Source organism: Bufo gargarizans, chromosome 9 (assembly GCF_014858855.1).
Source record: "Bufo gargarizans isolate SCDJY-AF-19 chromosome 9, ASM1485885v1, whole genome shotgun sequence".
NCBI lineage: Eukaryota > Metazoa > Chordata > Amphibia > Anura > Bufonidae > Bufo > Bufo gargarizans.
Genome location: NC_058088.1, coordinates 127,618,063 through 127,642,305, shown reverse-complemented (window position 1 = coordinate 127,642,305; position 24,243 = coordinate 127,618,063).

Here is a 24,243-nt window from a genome sequence, read left to right as displayed (position 1 = left end):
ACAATCTGGCTTCATGTCAGCAGAGAATCAGTCTGCATGTCATAGCAGAGAATCAGGCTTCACGTCACCCACCACTGCAACAGTCCATTGTCATAAATTTAGGCCCAGCACTAGTGTTGAGCGGCATGTCCCATATTCGAATTCGCGAAATTTTGTGAATATTCGAAAGAATATTCGTAAAATATTCGCGATTATTCAAATTCGTTATTATTTCGCATATGCGATAATTCGAATTATCGCATAATACATATGCTATGCAAAATTCACATGTGCGCTAATGAAATCGCCTTACGAAGATTCGCAACTCAATTCAATCACTAATGTATGAATGCAATGCCCTTTGCCTCTGTTCTGGGACAAGTGTAGATATTCGCATGTGCGCTAATAAAATCGCCTTACGAAGATTCGCACCTCAATCACTTTCTAGGGAATGTGAGACTTTTGGGAATCAATCGAGATACAGTGGGGGGTGATGACAGTAGTTGACAGAGTACAGATCAATGTAATCTGTAAGGTGGAAAGTAAAATAAAAAATACGAATATTCGTAAATCGAATTTTACGAAGTTCTACGTATTCGCGAATATGGTGCTATACTATATGAATGCACAGGCCTTTGCCTCTCTGTTCTGGGGACAAGTGTAGATATTTGCATTTGCGTTAATAAAATCGCCTTACGAAGATTCGCAGCTCAATTCAATCACTAATGTATGAATGCAAAGCCCTTTGCCTCTGTTCTGGGACAAGTGTAGATATTCGCATGTGCGCTAATAAAATCGCCTTACGAAGATTCGCAACTCAATTCACTAATGTATGAATGCAAAGCCCTTTGCCTCTGTTCTGGGACGTGCCGATATTCGCATGTGCGCTAATAAAATCGCCTTACGAAGATTCGCGCCTCAATCACTTTCTAGGCAATGTGAGTAAGATCTGAGCTGTTGGACCTTTGGGAAACAATCAATTATATGTGTACTGTAATTTTGTGGGGGGGGGGGGGGGAAACAAAAAACGAATATTCGTTTTTACGAATATATAGCACTATATTCGAAATATTCGCGAAATCGCGAAGTTGCGATATTCGCGAAAAAAATTTGCTTTTCGAATATTCGCGCTCAACACTACCCAGCACCCAGGCAGAGGAGAGAGGTCCCGTAACAGAGAATCTGGCTTCATGTCAGCAGAGAATCAGTCTTCATATCATAGCAGAGAATCAGGCTTCACGTCACCCACCACTGTAAGAGTCAATTTTCATAAATTTAGGCCCAGAACCCAGGCAGAGGAGAAAGGTCCCGTAACAGACAATCTGGCTTCATGTCAGCAGAGAATCAGTCTTCATATCATAGCAGAGAATCAGGCTTCACGTCACCCACCACTGCAACAGTCAATTGTCATAAATTTAGGCCCAGCACCCAGGCAGAGGAGAGAGCTCCCGTAACAGAGGATCTGGCTTCATGTCAGCAGAGAATCAGTCTGCATGTCATAGCAGAGAATGAGGCTTCACGTCACCCACCACTGCAACAGTCCATTGGCATATATTTAGGCCTAGCACACAGGCAGAGCAGAGAGGTCCCGTAACAGACAATCTGGCTTCATGACAGCAGAGAATCAGTCTGCATGTCATAGCAGAGAATGAGGCTTCACGTCAGCCACCACTGCAACAGTCCATTGGCATATATTTAGGCCTAGCACACAGGCAGAGCAGAGAGGTCCCGTAACAGACAATCTGGCTTCATGACAGCAGAGAATCAGTCTGCATGTCATAGCAGAGAATCAGGCTTCACGTCAGCCACCACTGCAACAGTCCATTGTCATAAATTTAGGCCCAGCACCCAGGCAGAGGAGAGAGGTCCCGTAACAGAGAATCTGGCTTCATGTCAGCAGAGAATCAGTCTTCATATCATAGCAGAGAATCAGGCTTCACGTCACCCACCACTGTAAGAGTCAATTTTCATAAATTTAGGCCCAGCACCCAGGCAGAGGAGAGAGGTCCCGTAACAGACAATCTGGCTTCATGTCAGCAGAGAATCAGTCTTCATATCATAGCAGAGAATCAGGCTTCACGTCACCCACCACTGCAACAGTCAATTTTCATAAATTTAGGCCCAGAACCCAGGCAGAGGAGAAAGGTCCCGTAACAGACAATCTGGCTTCATGTCAGCAGAGAATCAGTCTTCATATCATAGCAGAGAATCAGGCTTCACGTCACCCACCACTGCAACAGTCAATTGTCATAAATTTAGGCCCAGCACCCAGGCAGAGGAGAGAGCTCCCGTAACAGAGGATCTGGCTTCATGTCAGCAGAGAATCAGTCTGCATGTCATAGCAGAGAATGAGGCTTCACGTCACCCACCACTGCAACAGTCCATTGGCATATATTTAGGCCTAGCACACAGGCAGAGGAGAGGTTCATTCAACTTTGGGTAGCCTCGCAATATAATGGTAAAATGAAAATAAAAATAGGATTGAATGAGGAAGTGCCCTGGAGTCCAATAATATATGGTTATGGGGAGGTAGTTAATGTCTAATCTGGACAAGGGACGGACAGGTCCTGTGGGATCCATGCCTGGTTCATTTTTATGAACGTCAGCTTGTCCACATTGGCTGTAGACAGGCGGCTGCGTTTGTCTGTAATGACGCCCCCTGCCGTGCTGAATACACGTTCAGACAAAACGCTGGCTGCCGGGCAGGCCAGCACCTCCAAGGCATAAAAGGCTAGCTCTGGCCACGTGGACAATTTAGAGACCCAGAAGTTGAATGGGGCCGAACCATCAGTCAGTACGTGGAGGGGTGTGCACACGTACTGTTCCACCATGTTAGTGAAATGTTGCCTCCTGCTAACACGTTGCGTATCAGGTGGTGGTGCAGTTAGCTGTGGCGTGTTGACAAAAGTTTTCCACATCTCTGCCATGCTAACCCTGCCCTCAGAGGAGCTGGCCGTGACACAGCTGCCTTGGCGACCTCTTGCTCCTCCTCTGCCTTGGCCTTGGGCTTCCACTTGTTCCCCTGTGACATTTGGGAATGCTCTCAGTAGCGTGTCTACCAACGTGCGCTTGTACTCGCGCATCTTCCTATCACGCTCCAGTGCAGGAAGTAAGGTGGGCACATTGTCTTTGTAGCGTGGATCCAGCAGGGTGGCAACCCAGTAGTCCGCACAGGTTAAAATGTGGGCAACTCTGCTGTCGTTGCGCAGGCACTGCAGCATGTAGTCGCTCATGTGTGCCAGGCTGCCCAGGGATAAGGACAAGCTGTCCTCTGTGGGAGGCGTATCGTCATCGTCCTGCCTTTCCCCCCAGCCACGCACCAGTGATGGACCCGAGCTGCGTTGGGTGCCACCCCGCTGTGACCATGCTTCATCCTCATCCTCCTCCACCTCCTCCTCATCCTCGTCCTCCTCGTCCTCCAGTAGTGGGCCCTGGCTGGCCACATTTGTACCTGGCCTCTGCTGTTGCCAAAAACCTCCCTCTGAGTCACTTCGAAGAGACTGGCCTGAAAGTGCTAAAAATGACCCCTCTTCCTCCTCCTCCTCCTCCTCCTCCTGGGCCACCTCCTCTTCCATCATCGCCCTAAGTGTTTTCTCAAGGAGACATAGAAGTGGTATTGTAACGCTGATAACGGTGTCATCGCCACTGGCCATGTTGGTGGAGTACTCGAAACAGCGCAACAGGGCACACAGGTCTCGCATGGAGGCCCAGTCATTGGTGGTGAAGTGGTGCTGTTCTGTAGTGCGACTGACCCGTGCGTGCTGCAGCTGAAACTCCACTATGGCCTGCTGCTGCTCGCACAGTCTGTCCAGCATGTGCAAGGTGGAGTTCCACCTGGTGGGCACGTCGCATATGAGGCGGTGAGCGGGAAGGCCGAAGTTACGCTGTAGCGCAGACAGGCGAGCAGCAGCAGGATGTGAACGCCGGAAGCGCGAACAGACGGCCCGCACTTTATGCAGCAGCTCTGACATGTCGGGGTAGTTGTGAATGAACTTCTGCACCACCAAATTCAGCACATGCGCCAAGCAAGGGATGTGCGTCAAATTGGCTAGTCCCAGAGCTGCAACGAGATTTCGCCCATTATCACACACCACCAGGCCGGGCTTGAGGCTCACCGGCAGCAACCACTCGTCGGTCTGTTGTTCTATACCCCGCCACAACTCCTGTGCGGTGTGGGGCCTGTCCCCCAAACATATGAGTTTCAGAATGGCCTGCTGACGTTTACCCCGGGCTGTGCTGAAGTTGGTGGTGAAGGTGTGTGGCTGACTGGATGAGCAGGTGGAAGAAGAGGAGGAGGAAGCCGAGAAGGAGGAGGTGGCAACAGGAGGCAAAGAATGTTGCCCTGCGATCCTTGGCGGCGGAAGGACGTGCGCCAAACAGCTCTCCGCCTGGGGCCCAGCTGCCACTACATTTACCCAGTGTGCAGTTAGGGAGATATAGCGTCCCTGGCCGTGCTTACTGGTCCACGTATCTGTGGTTAGGTGGACCTTGCTACAGATGGCGTTGCGCAGTGCACACTTGATTTTATCGGATACTTGGTTGTGCAGGGAAGGCACGGCTCTCTTGGAGAAGTAGTGCCGGCTGGGAACAACATACTGTGGGACAGCAAGCGACATGAGCTGTTTGAAGCTGTCTGTGTCCACCAGCCTAAATGACAGCATTTCATAGGCCAGTAGTTTAGAAATGCTGGCATTCAGGGCCAGGGATCGAGGGTGGCTAGGTGGGAATTTACGCTTTCTATCAAATGTTTGTGAGATGGAGAGCTGAACGCTGGCGTGTGACATGGTTGAGACGCTTGGTGACGGAGGTGGTGGTGGTGGTGTTGGTGGTACATCCCCTGTTTGCTGGGCGGCAGGTGCCAACGTTCCTCCAGAGGCGGAGGAAGAGGCCGAGGCGGCAGCAGCAGAATAGGCCGAGGCGGCAGCAGCAGAAGAGGTAGCAGGGGGAGCCTGAGTGACTTCCTTGGTTTTAAGGTGTTTACTCCACTGCAGTTCATGCTTTGCATGCAGGTGCCTGGTCATGCAGGTTGTGCTCAGGTTCAGAACGTTAATGCCTCGCTTCAGGCTCTGATGGCACAGCGTGCAAACCACTCGGGTCTTGTCGTCAGCACATTGTTTGAAGAAGTGCCATGCCAGGGAACTCCTTGAAGCTGCCTTTGGGGTGCTCGGTCCCAGATGGCGGCGGTCAGTAGCAGGCGGAGTCTCTTGGCGGCGGGTGTTCTGCTTTTGCCCACTGCTCCCTCTTTTGCTACGCTGTTGGCTCGGTCTCACCACTGCCTCTTCCTCCGAACTGTGAAAGTCAGTGGCACGACCTTCATTCCATGTGGGGTCTAGGACCTCATCGTCCCCTGCATCGTCTTCCACCCAGTCTTGATCCCTGACCTCCTGTTCAGTCTGCACACTGCAGAAAGACGCAGCAGTTGGCACCTGTGTTTCGTCATCATCAGAGACATGCTGAGGTGGTATTCCCATGTCCTCATCATCAGGAAACATAAGTGGTTGTGCGTCAGTGCATTCTATGTCTTTCACCGCTGGGGAAGGGCTAGGTGGATGCCCTTGGGAAACCCTGCCAGCGGAGTCTTCAAACAGCATAAGAGACTGCTGCATAACTTGAGGCTGAGACAGTTTCCCTGGTATGCATGGGGGTGATGTGACAGACTGATGGGGTTGGTTTTCAGGCGCCATCTGTGCGCTTTCTGCAGAAGACTGGGTGGGAGATAATGTGAACGTGCTGGATCCACTGTCGGCCACCCAATTGACTAATGCCTGTACCTGCTCAGGCCTTACCATCCTTAGAACGGCATTGGGCCCCACCATATATCGCTGTAAATTCTGGCGGCTACTGGGACCTGAGGTAGTTGGTACACTAGGACGTGTGGATGTGGCAGAACGGCCACGTCCTCTCCCAGCACCAGAGGGTCCACTAACACCACCACGACCATGTCCACGTCCGCGTCCCTTACTAGATGTTTTTCTCATTGTTATGGTTCACCACAACAACAAATATATTATTTGGCCCAATGTATTGTATTCAAATTCAGCGGGATATAAATTTGAGGCCTAGTATTTAGGCGCTGGGTGACCGGTATGGATTTAGTGACAGAATTAGACTTGGAAATGCACAGAAGCGTGTGTGTGTGAAGTTATTCTGAATGACCCAATGTGCACCTTGAATATTATATACCCTTTTAGGGATAGATTTCAAATAGCTCTGATATAGCAGAAACCACTAAATTATGAAATTGCTAAATTGGGAATTGTACTTCAACCCAGAACAAAAAATGTGCTTTGACGGACACTAAATATCTTGCCCAGCAACAACAGTACAACGGTGGGTAACGAGAGATTTAGAGGGAATTAAATTTGAGGCCTAGTATTTAGGCGCTGGGTCACCGGTATGGATTTAGTGACAGAATTAGACTTGGAAATACACAGTAGCGGGTGTGTGTGAAGTTATTCTGAATGACCCTATGTGCACCTTCAATATTATATACCCTTTTAGGGATAGATTTCAAATAGCTCTGATATAGCAGAAACCACTAAATTATGAAATTGCTAAATTGGGAATTGTACTTCAACCCAGAACAAAAAATGTGCTTTGACGGACACTAAATATCTTGCCCAGCAACAACAGTACAGCGGTGGGTAACGAGAGATTTAGAGGGAATTAAATTTGAGGCCTAGTATTTAGGCGCTGGGTCACCGGTATGGATTTAGTGACAGAATTAGACTTGGAAATGCACAGAAGCGTGTGTGTGAAGTTATTCTGAATGACCCAATGTGCACCTTCAATATTATATACCCTTTTTGGGATAGATTTCAAATAGCTCTGATATAGCAGGAACCACTAAATTATGAAATTGCTAAATTGGGAATTGTACTTCAACCCAGAACAAAAAATGTGCTTTGACGGGCACTAAATAACTTTCCCAGCTACAACAGGACAACGGTAACGAGAGATTTAGAGGGATTTAAATTTGAGGCCTAGTATTTAGGCGCTGGGTGACAGGTATGGGTTTAGTGACAGAATTAGACTTGGAAATACACAGTAGCGGGTGTGTGTGAAGTTATTCTGAATGACCCTATGTGCACCTTCAATATTATATACCCTTTTAGGGATAGATTTCAAATAGCTCTGATATAGCAGAAACCACTAAATTATGAAATTGCTAAATTGGGAATTGTACTTCAACCCAGAACAAAAAATGTGCTTTGACGGACACTAAATATCTTGCCCAGCAACAACAGTACACAGGTGGGTAACGAGAGATTTAGAGGGAATTAAATTTGAGGCCTAGTATTTAGGCGCTGGGTCACCGGTATGGATTTAGTGACAGAATTAGACTTGGAAATACACAGTAGCGGGTGTGTGTGAAGTTATTCTGAATGACCCTATGTGCACCTTCAATATTATATACCCTTTTTGGGATAGATTTCAAATAGCTCTGATATAGCAGGAACCACTAAATTATGAAATTGCTAAATTGGGAATTGTACTTCAACCCAGAACAAAAAATGTGCTTTGACGGGCACTAAATAACTTTCCCAGCTACAACAGGACAACGGTAACGAGAGATTTAGAGGGATTTAAATTTGAGGCCTAGTATTTAGGCGCTGGGTGACAGGTATGGGTTTAGTGACAGAATTAGACTTGGAAATACACAGTAGCGGGTGTGTGTGAAGTTATTCTGAATGACCCTATGTGCACCTTCAATATTATATACCCTTTTTGGGATAGATTTCAAATAGCTCTGATATAGCAGAAACCACTAAATTATGAAATTGCTAAATTGGGAATTGTACTTCAACCCAGAACAAAAAATGTGCTTTGACGGACACTAAATATCTTGCCCAGCAACAACAGTACAGCGGTGGGTAACGAGAGATTTAGAGGGAATTAAATTTGAGGCCTAGTATTTAGGCGCTGGGTCACCGGTATGGATTTAGTGACAGAATTAGACTTGGAAATACACAGTAGCGGGTGTGTGTGAAGTTACTCTGAATGACCCTATGTGCACCTTCAATATTATATACCCTTTTTGGGATAGATTTCAAAGAGCTCTGATATAGCAGGAACCACTAAATTATGAAATTGCTAAATTGGGAATTGTATTTCAACCCAGAACAAGAAATGTGCTTGAACGGACACTAAATAACTCGCCCAGCTACAGCACTAGGGACAGATTTAGCTGGATATAAATTTGAGGCCTAGTATTTAGGCGCTGGGTGACAGGTATGGGTTTAGTGACAGAATTAGACTTGGAAATACACAGTAGCGGGTGTGTGTGAAGTTATTCTGAATGACCCTATGTGCACCTTCAATATTATATACCCTTTTAGGGATAGATTTCAAATAGCTCTGATATAGCAGAAACCACTAAATTATGAAATTGCTAAATTGGGAATTGTACTTCAACCCAGAACAAAAAATGTGCTTTGACGGACACTAAATATCTTGCCCAGCAACAACAGTACAGCGGTGGGTAACGAGAGATTTAGAGGGAATTAAATTTGAGGCCTAGTATTTAGGCGCTGGGTCACCGGTATGGATTTAGTGACAGAATTAGACTTGGAAATACACAGTAGCGGGTGTGTGTGAAGTTATTCTGAATGACCCTATGTGCACCTTCAATATTATATACCCTTTTTGGGATAGATTTCAAATAGCTCTGATATAGCAGGAACCACTAAATTATGAAATTGCTAAATTGGGAATTGTACTTCAACCCAGAACAAAAAATGTGCTTTGACGGGCACTAAATAACTTTCCCAGCTACAACAGGACAACGGTAACGAGAGATTTAGAGGGATTTAAATTTGAGGCCTAGTATTTAGGCGCTGGGTGACAGGTATGGGTTTAGTGACAGAATTAGACTTGGAAATACACAGTAGCGGGTGTGTGTGAAGTTATTCTGAATGACCCTATGTGCACCTTCAATATTATATACCCTTTTTGGGATAGATTTCAAATAGCTCTGATATAGCAGAAACCACTAAATTATGAAATTGCTAAATTGGGAATTGTACTTCAACCCAGAACAAAAAATGTGCTTTGACGGACACTAAATATCTTGCCCAGCAACAACAGTACACCGGTGGGTAACGAGAGATTTAGAGGGAATTAAATTTGAGGCCTAGTATTTAGGCGCTGGGTCACCGGTATGGATTTAGTGACAGAATTAGACTTGGAAATACACAGTAGCGGGTGTGTGTGAAGTTATTCTGAATGACCCTATGTGCACCTTCAATATTATATACCCTTTTTGGGATAGATTTCAAATAGCTCTGATATAGCAGGAACCACTAAATTATGAAATTGCTAAATTGGGAATTGTACTTCAACCCAGAACAAAAAATGTGCTTTGACGGGCACTAAATAACTTTCCCAGCTACAACAGGACAACGGTAACGAGAGATTTAGAGGGATTTAAATTTGAGGCCTAGTATTTAGGCGCTGGGTGACAGGTATGGGTTTAGTGACAGAATTAGACTTGGAAATACACAGTAGCGGGTGTGTGTGAAGTTATTCTGAATGACCCTATGTGCACCTTCAATATTATATACCCTTTTTGGGATAGATTTCAAATAGCTCTGATATAGCAGAAACCACTAAATTATGAAATTGCTAAATTGGGAATTGTACTTCAACCCAGAACAAAAAATGTGCTTTGACGGACACTAAATATCTTGCCCAGCAACAACAGTACAGCGGTGGGTAACGAGAGATTTAGAGGGAATTAAATTTGAGGCCTAGTATTTAGGCGCTGGGTCACCGGTATGGATTTAGTGACAGAATTAGACTTGGAAATACACAGTAGCGGGTGTGTGTGAAGTTACTCTGAATGACCCTATGTGCACCTTCAATATTATATACCCTTTTTGGGATAGATTTCAAAGAGCTCTGATATAGCAGGAACCACTAAATTATGAAATTGCTAAATTGGGAATTGTATTTCAACCCAGAACAAGAAATGTGCTTGAACGGACACTAAATAACTCGCCCAGCTACAGCACTAGGGACAGATTTAGCTGGATATAAATTTGAGGCCTAGTATTTAGGCGCTGGGTGACCGGTATGGATTTAGTGACAGAATTAGACTGGGATATGGCCAAAAAATGAACAGACTATTGCTGGTTAAATGCACTTGGTGTGACAGCTTCACCCTGATGTAGGCTTTAGCCAAAAAACAACCACACCATTGAGGGTTAAATGCACTTGGTGACAGGCGCAGCTTGCCCCTGATTTTGTATATGGCCAAAAAATGAACAGACTATTGCTGGTTAAATGCACTTGGTGTGACAGCTTCACCCTGATGTAGGCTTTAGCCAAAAAACAACCACACCATTGAGGGTTAAATGCACTTGGTGACAGGCGCAGCTTGCCCCTGATTTTGTATATGGCCAAAAAATGAACAGACTATTGCTGGTTAAATGCACTTGGTGTGACAGCTTCACCCTGATGTAGGCTTTAGCCAAAAAACAACCACACCATTGAGGGTTAAATGCACTTGGTGACAGGCGCAGCTTGCCCCTGATTTTGTATATGGCCAAAAAATGAACAGACTATTGCTGGTTAAATGCACTTGGTGTCACAGCTTCACCCTGATGTAGGCTTTAGCCAAAAAACAACCACACCATTGAGGGTTAAATGCACTTGGTCGCAGCTTGTGCTGGCGCACCACAAGACACAAAATGGCCGCCGATCACCCCAGAAAAATGAGACTGACAAACGGTCTGTGCAGCCTAAAAACAGTGAGCAATTGAGGATCAGCAGCTCAATGATCCACAGCTGCAGATCGATCAGTTAATCAAGTCCTTTGGAGGAGTTAATCTGCCTAATCTCGCCCTACTGTCGCAGCCGCAACCTCTCCCTACGCTAATCAGAGCAGAGTGACGGGCGGCGCTATGTGACTCCAGCTTAAATAGAGGCTGGGTCACATGGTGCTCTGGCCAATCACAGCCATGCCAATAGTAGGCATGGCTGTGATGGCCTCTTGGGGCAAGTAGTATGACGCTTGTTGATTGGCTGCTTTGCAGCCTTTCAAAAAGCGCCAAGAAAGCGTCACAAAAGCGCGAAGAAAGCGACGAACACCGAACCCGAACCCGGACTTTTACGAAAATGTCCGGGTTCGGGTCCGTGTCACGGACACCCCAAAATTCGGTACGAACCCGAACTATACAGTTCGAGTTCGCTCATCCCTAGTACTGGCAGGTGCCCTTAACGGAGGTTGCCAAGGAGAAAACTGCCTTCATCATGCCTGAGGGGCTGTATCAATATAAGTTCTTACCCTTTGGTCTGCATGGCGCCCCTGCCACTTTTCAACGACTAATGGACATTGTGCTTCGTTCACATCGTCGGTACATTTCGGATTACCTGGACGATATTGTCATCCACAGTACCGACTGGGAAAGTCACCTACCTAAAGTGCAGGCTGTAGTGTACTACCTTCGGAAAGCTGGCCTAACCCCTAACCCCAAAAAATGTGCGATGGGTACTTAGTCTCTTCTAAACCTAAGTGAACAAAATAGAGACGATACGGAATTGGTCCCGACCTGTCACCACTAGGCGAATAAAGTCATTCCTGGGAATGGTGGGCTATTACATGAGTTTTTTTCCCCCACTTTGCTACTCTAGCCACGCCCTTGACAGGACTCTTGAATGGACACAAGTCAATAATGGTTCGCTGGGATGATAGGGCTGACGAAGCTTTCTCCGCTTTGAAGTCGGCCCTGTGCGGGTCCCCGGTTTTGGTGACGCCCGACTTCAAAACTGAGTTTATAGTACAGACCGATGCCTCCGAAGTAAGCCTGGGTGCTGTATTGTCTCAGGAAGTCAACAGGGAGGAGCATCCCATTGTCTTCCTCAGCCATAAGCTCACCCCAGCCGAGACCCATTATAGTATAGTGGAGCAAGAGTTTCTGGCTATCTAGTGGGCACTAGAATCTATCCGCTATTTTTTATTGGGGAGAAAATTTCCTCCTGGTGACTGACCACTCCCCTCACAAGTGGATGAGCCAGGCCAAAGACAGAAATGCCCGGGTCACCCGATGATTTCTCTCCCTACAAAACTTTAAGTTTTCGGTGGAACACAGGGCGGGCAGGTTTCGGATGCTCTGTCCCCGGGTACACGGTCTGGCGTGTGTTCACCCCCTCAGGCTTGAACAAAGAGGGGGGCTCGGTATGTGACACAGCGAGAGGTTTTGTCTGAGAAAACAGGTATTTTCCTCCCAGCATGTGCTTCTGGGCTGATTTACAGCCAGGTGAGGTCAAATAACGGACCAGATTTTAAGTGACGGTCTGGGTTTTGGCAGAACCTGGCTGTCCTTAAATAGGCAGCTGGGCTCAGATGCTAGGTCTTCTGTGTTGGGATCTGGGAGCCTTGTGTCTGGATGAAGTCTTGCTACCTGTTTGACGTGAAAACAGGTTGGTGCTGCTATCGTCAAGGACTCTTTGAGGCAGAATTGCCACCAACCACCAACACTGCAATTTGACTTTTTTTGCTTGATTATGACTGCTTGTTTTGTCACTTGCCTAAAGTGTGAATAAAACACTGAACTGTTGCCTCTATACTGCATCCGCTAATCCTGTCTACCAGATCGAAACCCCACAATACCAAAATAAAGGCTAGTATTGTTGTAAATGAAGTAAGGACAGATCCCGTTGAAATTCAGATATGTGTAAGACAGGGCTGTCCATTATCCCCTCTCCTGTTTGCTATTGTTATGGAACAATTGGCCTCTTTGATTAGACAAGATAAGACGATAGTGGGGTTTAAATGCAGAAATCATGAAGAAAAGATCTCAATGTACGCAGATGACCTGATGATGTTTCTGGGAACTCATGATTCTTGCCAAGAGTAATCACCCTGCGTTTGAGACATATGGAAGACTGGAGTAATGTAGTCCTTTGGACCCATTAAAAGATCATGTTCCTGGGGTTTTAGAGATTAAAAAAACTGATGAAAGTATTAAGTCCTTAGGTATTAATATATCAAGAAACCCCCAGGACTTTATAAAGTTAAATATACTGCCCTTAATAAACAAAGTTAGAGCTAAGATACAGATCTGGAGAAAGTTACCTCTTTCTATGGCAGGCAGAATTTCATTGATAAAAATGTGTTTACTTCCGATGATGAATTATGTATTTTGGAATACCCCAATAGAAATATCAAAGAAGATCTATAAGACTTTGGAGAATTTACTCAGTGAGCTGATCTGGAGAGGGCGTAGGCCAAGGATGAGACTACAACTTCTACAGTTGGCAGAGGATGAAGGTGGCCTTAACATACCAGATTTAAAATTATACACCCTCGTAGGTTGGCTCAAAAATTGCCTGGAATGGGGCAATACCAGGCTATATGTTTCATATATAAGATCACTTGACAGAAATGCGAGTATAAGATGGATATTTCAAGCATTAGAGGTGGGCCTACATCTACAGGAACAATTTAAAAGCTCCCAAACATGGAGATTAATATATAATACATGGAACTTAGTTAAATGCCTTTGGGAAGATATTGAGATACATGAAGAAACTTTACTGTGGAACAATTTGTTCCTGGAAGGATTAATGACAATAGATAAAACACCATGGCAAAACTTAGGTCAGATATTAAAAAAAGGTGATTTAATGGGGTTTCAACAAATGAAAGATAAATATTGTATTCACTTTAAAGAGTTCTTCTACTATATCCAATTAAGGTATGCCATTAAATTGTGTTTATGTAATAGGAAAGAAATTAAAGCCCTCCCACAACCACTGAGACAATGGGGAGAGGAAGAATAACTAGGATTTATAATATTTTAATACAGCAAAGCAGAGGTAAACTGTGGAATAGAGTAGAAGTAAATAAATGGGAGGATAGGGTGGCACCAATGACTCCTGAAGACTGGAGTAGAGTATATGCTGGAATCAGAAGAGTCTCCCCCAATCCAGCCTATAGATTGATGCAGTTTTATGTGGTACATAGATTATATTATTCCCCAGCCTAATTGATGAAATGGTATAAAAATAAGGTTTTTAAATGTGGTAGAAAAGGAAGTAGATGACATACATTTTACTATGGGAATGTCAATGCTTACAAAAGCTCTGGAATGAAGTTATTACCTAAATTTAGAGCTATCATAAGATCAGAATCCCAAAAACTTTAAATATGTTTGTTTTGGATGATATGGAGGCTCTAAGTAATACCCGATCCCAAGAAATTGCGGCTAGACTCTTATTTTAAGCCAGAAGATGTATAGTAAAGCAATGGGAAAGCAATGGGTAAGCAAAAGATCTCTGACGATAAAAATGTGGGAAAGCTTGGTAAAATGCTCATTGGCTTATGAAAAGCTACATATAAGATCTTGGAAGAAGAATCCAAAATTTGATAAGTTGTGGGGAAAGTGGAGTAATGAGTGTCAGTAGTTGGAGGTGGGGAGGGGGGCGAGGGAGCGGGGAAAGCTATATTCTTGTTAATATGAATTCTTAAATAAAGATTCTTATAAAAAAAATATTTATTTAAAGGGAACCTGTCACCAGTTTTATGGTGTCTTAACTAAGGGCAACATAAATAAGTGACTGATTCTCTAAGCAAAATGCTGGGTCACTTTCTTTAATTGACCCAGTCAATCTGCCAACATCTTGTATTGAAAAGCTCCAGCTAATAATGATGAGTCATGAATATTCATGAGCTCCTGACTCTCCGCCCATCTGCTGCTGAATGACAGTTTGTTTCCATAGGAATCAGCAGCAGGCGGGCAGGGGAGTGGCTATAGCTCTGGATTAAATATACGCTGGACTCGATGACATCACACCGGACTCGAATCAGCTCATTAGCATGCGGCATCTTTGTGTGTATATTATGAGATAACCATCTGTCACACCAGTAAGTGAATACATCTAAGGCACTTTTTAGTAGTTAATGATTGTATATAATTAGATTATAATCAAATATCCACATGACAGGTTCCCTTTAAGGGCTATAAGAAATAGGCACAATCTCTTCCTGCTTGAGAAAATTTTCAACATAGAGATTAAGCTTTGTCACAGGAATCTGAATATGAGAGAAAGATGTGGAAACAATTACGGGAGAGAAATGGGCAAATATACTGGTAGTCCTTAACACATTTGTTAGTGATAAAACTATGTAGGAGCTCCGGCATCATGTAATAAAGAAATTAAATCTTTTAGACATATAATTAAAATATGGCTGCTTATGCATTTACAGTCCTATAGCAGACTCTTAGGCTTGAGCAAATTGACCTTTGAATCATCGATCCAAAGTTGATTCAATCAAATCCTTTGATTTTAACCACTTAAGGACCACAGGTTTATACCCCCCTAGTGACCAGGCCCTTTTTTACAAATCGGCACTCCACAACTTTAGCGGTTTATTGCTCGGTCATGCAACTTACCACCCAAATGAATTTTACCTCCTTTTCTTCTCACTAATAGAGCTTTCATTTGGTGGTATTTCATTGCCGCTGACATTTTTACTTTTTTTGTTATTAATCAAAATTTAACGATTTTTTTGCAAAAAAATGACATTTTTCACTTTCAGCTGTAAAATTTTGCAAAAAAAACGACATCCATATATACATTTTTCGCCAAATTTATTGTTCTACATGTCTTTGATAAAAAAAAAATGTTTGGGCAAAAAAAAAATGGTTTGGGTAAAAGTTATAGCATTTACAAACTATGGTACAAAAATGTGAATTTCCGCTTTTTGAAACAGCTCTGACTTTCTGAGCACCTGTCATGATTCCTGAGGTTCTACAATGCCCAAACAGTAGAAAACCCCCACAAATGACCCCATTTCGGAAAGTAGACACCCTAAGGTATTCGCTGATGGGCATAGTGAGTTCATAGAACTTTTTATTTTTTGTCACAAGTTAGCGGAAAATGATGATGATTTTATTTTTTTTATTTTTTCTTACAAAGTCTCATATTCCACTAACTTGCGACAAAAAATAAAAAATTCTAAAAACTTGCCATGCCCCTCACGGAATACCTTGGGGTGTCTTCTTTCCAAAATGGGGTCACTTGTGGCGTAGTTATACTGCCCTGGCAATTTAGGGGCCCAAATGTGTGAGAAGAACTTTGCAATCAAAATGTGTAAAAAATGACCGGTGAAATCCGAAAGGTGCACTTTGGAATATGTGCCCCTTTGCCCACCTTGGCAGCAAAAAAGTGTGACACATCTGGTATCGCCGTACTCAGGAGAAGTTGGGGAATGTGTTTTGGGGTGTCATTTTACATATACCCATGCTGGGTGAGAAAAATATCTTGGTCAAATGCCAACTTTGTATAAAAAAATGGGAAAAGTTGTCTTTTGCCAAGATATTTCTCTCACCCAGCATGGGTATATGTAAAATGACACCCCAAAACACATTCCCCAACTTCTCCTGAGTACGGCGATACCAGATGTGTGACACTTTTTTGCAGCCAAGGTGGGCAAAGGGGCACATATTCCAAAGTGCACCTTTCAGATTTTGCAGGCCATTTTTTACACATTTTGATTGCAAGGTACTTCTCACACATTTGGGCCCCTAAATTGCCAGGGCAGTATAACTACGCCACAAGTGACCCCATTTTGGAAAGAAGACACCCCAAGGTATTCCGTGAGGGGCACGGCGAGTTCCTAGAATGTTTTATTTTTTGTCACAAGTTAGCGGAAAATGATGATTTTTTTTTTTTTCTCTTTTTTCCTTACAAAGTCTCATATTCCACTAACTTGCGACAAAAAATAAAAAATTCTAGGAACTCGCCATGCCCCTCACGGAATACCTTGGGGTGTCTTCTTTCCAAAATGGGGTCACTTGTGGCGTAGTTATACTGCCCTGGCAATTTAGGGGCCCTAATGTGTGAGAAGAACTTTGCAATCAAAATGTGTAAAAAATGACCGGTGAAATCCGAAAGGTGCACTTTGGAATATGTGCCCCTTTGCCCACCTTGGCTGCAAAAAAGTGTCACACATCTGGTATCGCCGTACTCAGGAGAAGTTGGGGAATGTGTTTTGGAGTGTCATTTTACATATACCCATGCTGGGTGAGAGAAATATCTTGGCAAAAGACAACTTTTCCCATTTTTTTATACAAAGTTGGCATTTGACCAAGATATTTTTCTCACCCAGCATGGGTATATGTAAAATGACACCCCAAAACACATTCCCCAACTTCTCCTGAGTACGGCGATACCAGATGTGTCACACTTTTTTGCTGCCAAGGTGGGCAAAGGGGCACATATTCCAAAGTGCACCTTTCGGATTTTGCAGGGCATTTTTTACAGATTTTGATTGCAAAGTTCTTCTCACACATTTGGGCCCCTAAATTGCCAGGGCAGTATAACTACGCCACAAGTGACCCCATTTTGGAAAGAAGACACCCCAAGGTATTCCGTGAGGGGCATGGCGAGTTCCTAGAATTTTTTATTTTTTGTCGCAAGTGAGTGGAATATGAGACTTTGTAAGGAAAAAAGAAAAAAAAAGAAAAATCATCATTTTCCGCTAACTTGTGACAAAAAATAAAACATTCTAGGAACTCGCCGTGCCCCTCACGGAATACCTTGGGGTGTCTTCTTTCCAAAATGGGGTCACTTGTGGCGTAGTTATACTGCCCTGGCAATTTAGGGGCCCAAATGTGTAAGAAGTACCTTGCAATCAAAATGTGTAAAAAATGGCCGGGGAAATCCGAAAGGTGCACTTTGGAATATGTGCCCCTTTGCCCACCTTGGCTGCAAAAAAGTGTCACACATCTGGTATCGCCGTACTCAGGAGAAGTTGGGGAATGTGTTTTGGGGTGTCATTTTACATATACCCATGCTGGGTGAGAGAAATATCTTGGCAAAAGACAACTTTTCCCATTTTTTTATACAAAGTTGGCATTTGACCAAGATATTTCTCTCACCCAGCATGGGTATATGTAAAATGACACCCCAAAACACATTCCCCAACTTCTCCTGAGTACGGCGATACCACATGTGTGACACTTTTTTGCAGCCTAGATGCGCAAAGGGGCCCAAATTCCTTTTAGGAGGGCATTTTTAGACATTTGGATCCCAGACTTCTTCTCACACTTTCGGGCCCCTAAAAAGCCAGGGTAGTATAAATACCCCACATGTGACCCCACTTTGGAAAGAAGACACCCCAAGGTATTCAATGAGGGGCCTGGCAAGTTCCTAGAATTTTTTATTTTTTTGCATAAGTTAGCGGATATTGATTTTTTTTTGTTTTTTTCTCACAAAGTCTCACTTTCCGCTAACTTAGGACAAAAATTTCAATCTTTCATGGACTCAATACGCCCCTCACGGAATACCTTGGGGTGTCTTCTTTCCGAAATGGGGTCACATGTGGGGTATTTATACTGCCCTGGCTTTTTAGGGGCCCTAAAGCGTGAGAAGAAGTCTGGAATATAAATGTCTAAAAATGTTTACGCATTTGGATTCCGTGAGGGGTATGGTGCGTCCATGTGAGATTTTATTTTTTGACACAAGTTAGTGGAATATGAGACTTTGTAAGAAAAAACAAAAACAAAAACAAACAAAAAATTTCCGCTAACTTGTGCCAAAAAAAATGTCTGAATGGAGCCTTACCAGGGGGGGGGGGTGATCAATGACAGGGGGGTGATCAATGACAGGGGGGTGATCACCCATATAGACTCCCTGATCACCCCCCTGTCATTGATCAACCCCCCTGTAAGGCTCCATTCAGACATCCGCATGATTTTTTACGGATCCATGGATCGGATCCACAGAACGCATGCGGACGTCTGAATGGAGCCTTACAGGGGGGTTATCAATGACAGGGGGTGATCAGGGTAATCAGGGTGATCACCCCCCTGTCACTGATCACCCCCCCTGTAAGGCTCCATTCAGACATCCGCATGATTTTTTACGGATCCATGGATACATGTATCGGATCCACAAAACGCATGCGGACGTCTGAATGGAGCCTTACAGGGGGGTTATCAATGACAGGGGGTGATCAGGGTAATCACCCCCCTGTCACTGATCACCCCCCCTGTAAGGCTCCATTCAGACATCCGCATGATTTTTTACGGATCCATGGATACATGTATCGGATCCACAAAACGCATGCGGACGTCTGAATGGAGCCTTACAGGGGGGTTATCAATGACAGGGGGTGATCAGGGTAATCAGGGTGATCACCCCCCTGTCACTGATCACCCCCCCTGTAAGGCTCCATTCAGACATCCGCATGATTTTTTACGGATCCATGGATACATGGATCGGATCCACAAAACGCATGCGGACGTCTGAATGGAGCCTTACAGGGGGGTTATCAATGACAGGGGGTGATCAGGGTAATCACCCCCCTGTCACTGATCACCCCCCCTGTAAGGCTCCATTCAGACATCCGCATGATTTTTTACGGATCCATGGATACATGGATCGGATCCACAAAACGCATGCTGACGTCTGAATGGAGCCTTACAGGGGGGTTATCAATGACAGGGGGGTGATCAGGGAGTGTATATGGGTGATCACCCGCCTGTCATTGATCACCCCCTGTAAGGCTCCATTCAGACGTCCGCATGTGTTTTGCGGATCCGATCCATGTATCCATGGATCCGTAAAAATCATGCGGATGTCTGAATGGAGCCTTACAGGGGAGTGATCAATGACAGGGGGGTGATCAATCACAGGGGGTGATCAGGGAGTGTATATGGGTGATCACCCGCCTGTCATTGATCACCCCCCTGTAAGGCTCCATTCAGACGTCCGTATGATTTTTTACGGATCCATGGATACATGGATCGGATCCACAAAACGCATGCGGACGTCTGAATGGAGCCTGACAGGGGGGTTATCAATGACAGGGGGTGATCAGGGTAATCAGGGTGATCACCCCCCTGTCACTGATCACCCCCCCTGTAAGGCTCCATTCAGACATCCGCATGATTTTTTACGGATCCATGGATCGGATCCACAAAACGCATGCGGATGTCTGAATGGAGCCTTACAGGGGGGTTATCAATGACAGGGGTGATCAGGGTAATCACCCCCCTGTCACTGATCACCCCCCCTGTAAGGCTCCATTCAGACATCCGCATGATTTTTTACGGATCCATGGATACATGGATCGGATCCACAAAACGCATGCTGACGTCTGAATGGAGCCTTACAGGGGGGTTATCAATGACAGGGGGGTGATCAGGGAGTGTATATGGGTGATCACCCGCCTGTCATTGATCACCCCCCTGTAAGGCTCCATTCAGACGTCCGTATGCTTTTTGCGGATCCGATCCATGTATCCGTGGATCCGTAAAAATCATACGGACGTCTGAACGGAGCCTGACAGGGGGGTGATCAATGACAGGGCGGTGATCAATGACAGGGGGGTGATCAGGGAGTTTATATGGGGTGATCATGGGTGATCAGGGGTTTATAAGGGGTTAATAAGTGACGGGGGGGTGTAGTGTAGTGTAGTGTGGTGTTTGGTGCGACTGTACTGACCTACCTGAGTCCTCTGGTGGTCGATCCTAACAAAAGGGACCACCAGAGGACCAGGTAGGAGGTATATTAGACGCTGTTATGAAAACAGCGTCTAATATACCTGTTAGGGGTTAAAAAATTCGGATCTCCAGCCTGCCAGCGAGCGATCGCCGCTGGCAGGCTGGAGATCCACTCGCTTACCTTCCGTTCCTGTGAGCGCGCGCGCCTGTGTGCGCGCGTTCACAGGAAATCTCGGCTCACGCGAGATGACGCCAATCGGCGTTAGCGTAGCCTGGGAGCGCCGCGGAGATGACGCCTTTCGGCGTTAGCGTGGCGCCAAGTGGTTAATGCTGTTTCCGTACAGCATTAAAATGTATTGTCTCCATGGAGCCAAAGTTTGTTTTGCCTAAAGTTGTGTGAGACTTTGGTGAATTCCTACTGTATTCATATCTGCATACTTAAAAACAATTTAAAATAGCAATCCGAAGTGGGCTTTGGTATTGCTGGTACCTCAGTACCCGAAGGACGATTCGCTCAAGCCTACTATTAATCATAGCAAAGGCTAGTAACTGTTAGCATTAAAAATACAATGAAAAACTGGAAAAAGCTTAGCTAGCTAGCTCCTCCCATAAGATGGCCCATCAGGGGGTTCTGACATAAAGTGATTACATTTCATAACAAGATAGCAACCTCTAGCCATAGATTGTCAATGTAGTTAATACAAATGCATATGGTCAGTTTAAAAATTCAAACCTTTAGGTGTTGCTGTGTCTAAGTATACATTTTCTTGTAATAAGTATAGGATCCAGCACTTAGACATACAGGCTAGAGTTCTCAGGAAATTAATAAAATTATTGCAAATATCTAAATCTTACTTTATTATAAACAAATTCCTCAATAGCTTTTATTATTTATAATGCCTTGTTTTCTCTAGGGAGCAATCATCAAAAAAAATGGCTGCTGCCCTATTAGCACTCAAATAACCCATCTTAGTTACCCAGCTGAAACGGTTACTTCAAAGCAGTATGTTAAAGAGCTGCTTCAGCCCTCCTCACTGCTCTGGCTGTAAGGAATTATGATCCAACACATAGCTGATCACAACTTCACCTGTGTAAGATCTAACAAAGTGAAGGTGCAGAGAGGACAGATGGGTCAGGAAGGGGCTGGGGGTGGTTGAGGCTAATGAGTGGCAGTGCTTGTATGCACTCTGTTTCATTACCACAGCTCCACATGTCTTGTCTGTCCTCTCTGTGCTCATCTGTAAAAGCTTTTTGAGAATTTGGTATAATAAAGTAATAATTAGGTATTTTCAATCATTTTATTTTATTAATTCCTGACAGCTCCTTTAAAGTACTGAATTTTAAAACCAGTTTAACAATTTGTATTAACTGTAGTGGCAGCCTATAGTATGGTTATGTTCTGTGTTGCTGTCTTGTTCTGTGATGTAGTTACTTTGTTATATGATATATTTTATCAGCAGCCCATGGTGGGCCAACCTAAGGGAGGTGCTAACTATGCTCTTTTTGGTTCTATTATTGTATATTTACTGCTGACTTTTCCCTCTAGCCTTTGCTATGATTGAGTCAGCTACAGAACTTTGAAGCACATGAGTAGTAGACATCTACTCTTTTTTATATGTGACTGAAATAAAGATTTTATTGTTTTATTACATAGTCCTGGAGTCCACAGCATTTTTGTTTCTGCTGCATTCACAGTCATCCTGGCTATTCTTTGTGCATTAGTTCAACTCTTCCTTGAACCAAGTGTATCCAGTGCCCCATGTCGTGGGCCATTTATTCCTTAGTGAGACCACTCTGTTGTCATAACTTGACCTTGTAGACCAGATCTATATACTGTACTATATATGGGTTGGAGCTGTCCATGCCTACAGAGGTACTGGTTTGAGGTTCTAGACCATTTGCATTGTACATATAATTTCACAATCCTTAGAAATCTGGTAGTATGTGTCTTAGGATATACTGATGATATAATGATTGATGAATATAGTATTGTAGCAATAGAATAGCAACTGTATATGACTAGAAAATGTCTCCCTAACTAGTAGGCAATGTGTTAAAATAGTATACTGACTCTTTCAATTGGGCAAGAATATTTCAGAGGAGGTTTGAAACAAATTGGTGGCTACTTTGACATTGGTTGGCCAAATTCTAATTGGGTTTTAAATAACTCCCACCTAGTGGGAGCTGTCTAGGGAAGCATACTTACCTCTTCCTTGACACATAATAACAAGTGCTCAGGTTCTCCCCAGTAAACCATGCCTTATCTTTTGGCCTTGATCTCATCTGCACTGACATTGCAGAATCCATCAATCAAGAGCAAGGGAGCAGCGTGTGGCAGAGCATAGTGAGGAGAGTCAGGGCAGTTTCCTGGCTGGGAACCGCCCACTGGACACTTCTAACTTTATTTGCATTTGTGGTTTATTTCCTCAGTAAATAGACTTCTCAGCATGGCCAAAAAGGGATGATTGCAAATCAGTTTCAGTCCACTACCTACAGTAACACTGTAATTAGTCTAATGGGCAGAAAGGCCCAGCGTCAGCACCCGGCACACCCGGGCAAGTGCCGGGGCCCACTGCTCCTGGGAGGGCCCACTGTGCCCGCTCACTCCTGCAGCTATGTCCTGGTCTTCATTAAACTGCCTGTTCTGAATTCTAGGGCAGCTTACCCCAGCAGTGGGTGGAGTGGTTGTCCCCAGGACTAAGAACAGAGTAGATAGAGTTTCCTACTGGGTTTAAGGACATTTCTGATGTCATCCGCCCATGTGACCAGTGGGGAGGAGATGTAGGAGCAGAGAGATGTGTTCCTGTATGGAGAAGAGCCAGGCTGGAATGTGGTGAGGCCTAGCTGTGTGTGTGTGTATGTGTCTCTCCCTGTGTGTCTGTCCCTGTCTGTGTATGTGTCTGTCCCTGTCTGTGTGTGTATGTGTCTGTCCCTGTCTGTGTGTGTATGTGTCTGTCCCTGTCTGTGTGTGTATGTGTCTGTCCCTGTCTGTGTGTGTATGTGTCTGTCCCTGTCTGTGTGTGTATGTGTCTGTCCCTGTCTGTGTGTGTATGTGTCTGTCCCTGTCTGTGTGTGTATGTGTCTGTCCCTGTCTGTGTGTGTATGTGTCTGTCCCTGTCTGTCTGTGTGTGTGTGTGTGTGTCTGTCCCTGTGTGTGTGTGTGTCTGTCCCTGTCTGTGTGTGTGTCTGTCCATGTCTGTGTGTGTGTGTCTCTGTCCCTGTCTGTGTGTGTGTGTCTCTGTCCCTGTCTGTGTGTGTGTGTGTCTCTGTCCCTGTCTGTGTGTGTGTCTCTGTCCCTGTCTGTGTGTGTGTGTCTCTGTCCCTGTCTGTGTGTGTGTCTCTGTCCCTGTCTGTGTGTGTCTTTCCCTGTGTGTGTGTGTGTGTGTGTGTGTGTGTGTCTGTCCCTGTCTGTGTGTGTGTCTGTCCCTGTCTGTGTGTGTATGTGTCTGTCCCTGTCTGTGTGTGTATGTGTCTGTCCCTGTCTGTGTGTGTATGTGTCTGTCCCTGTCTGTGTGTGTATGGGTCTGTCCCTGTCTGTCCCTGTCTGTGTGTGTCTGTCCCTGTCTGTGTGTGTGTGTGTGTCTCTGTCCCTGTCTGTGTGTGTGTGTCTCTGTCCCTGTCTGTGTGTGTGTCTCTGTCCCTGTCTGTGTGTGTGTGTGTGTCTTTCCCTGTGTGTGTGTGTGTGTCTGTCCCTGTCTGTGTGTGTGTCTGTCCCTGTCTGTGTGTGTGTGTCTTTCCCTGTGTGTGTGTGTCTTTCCCTGTGTGTGTGTGTGTGTGTCTTTCCCTGTGTGTGTGTGTGTCCCTGTGT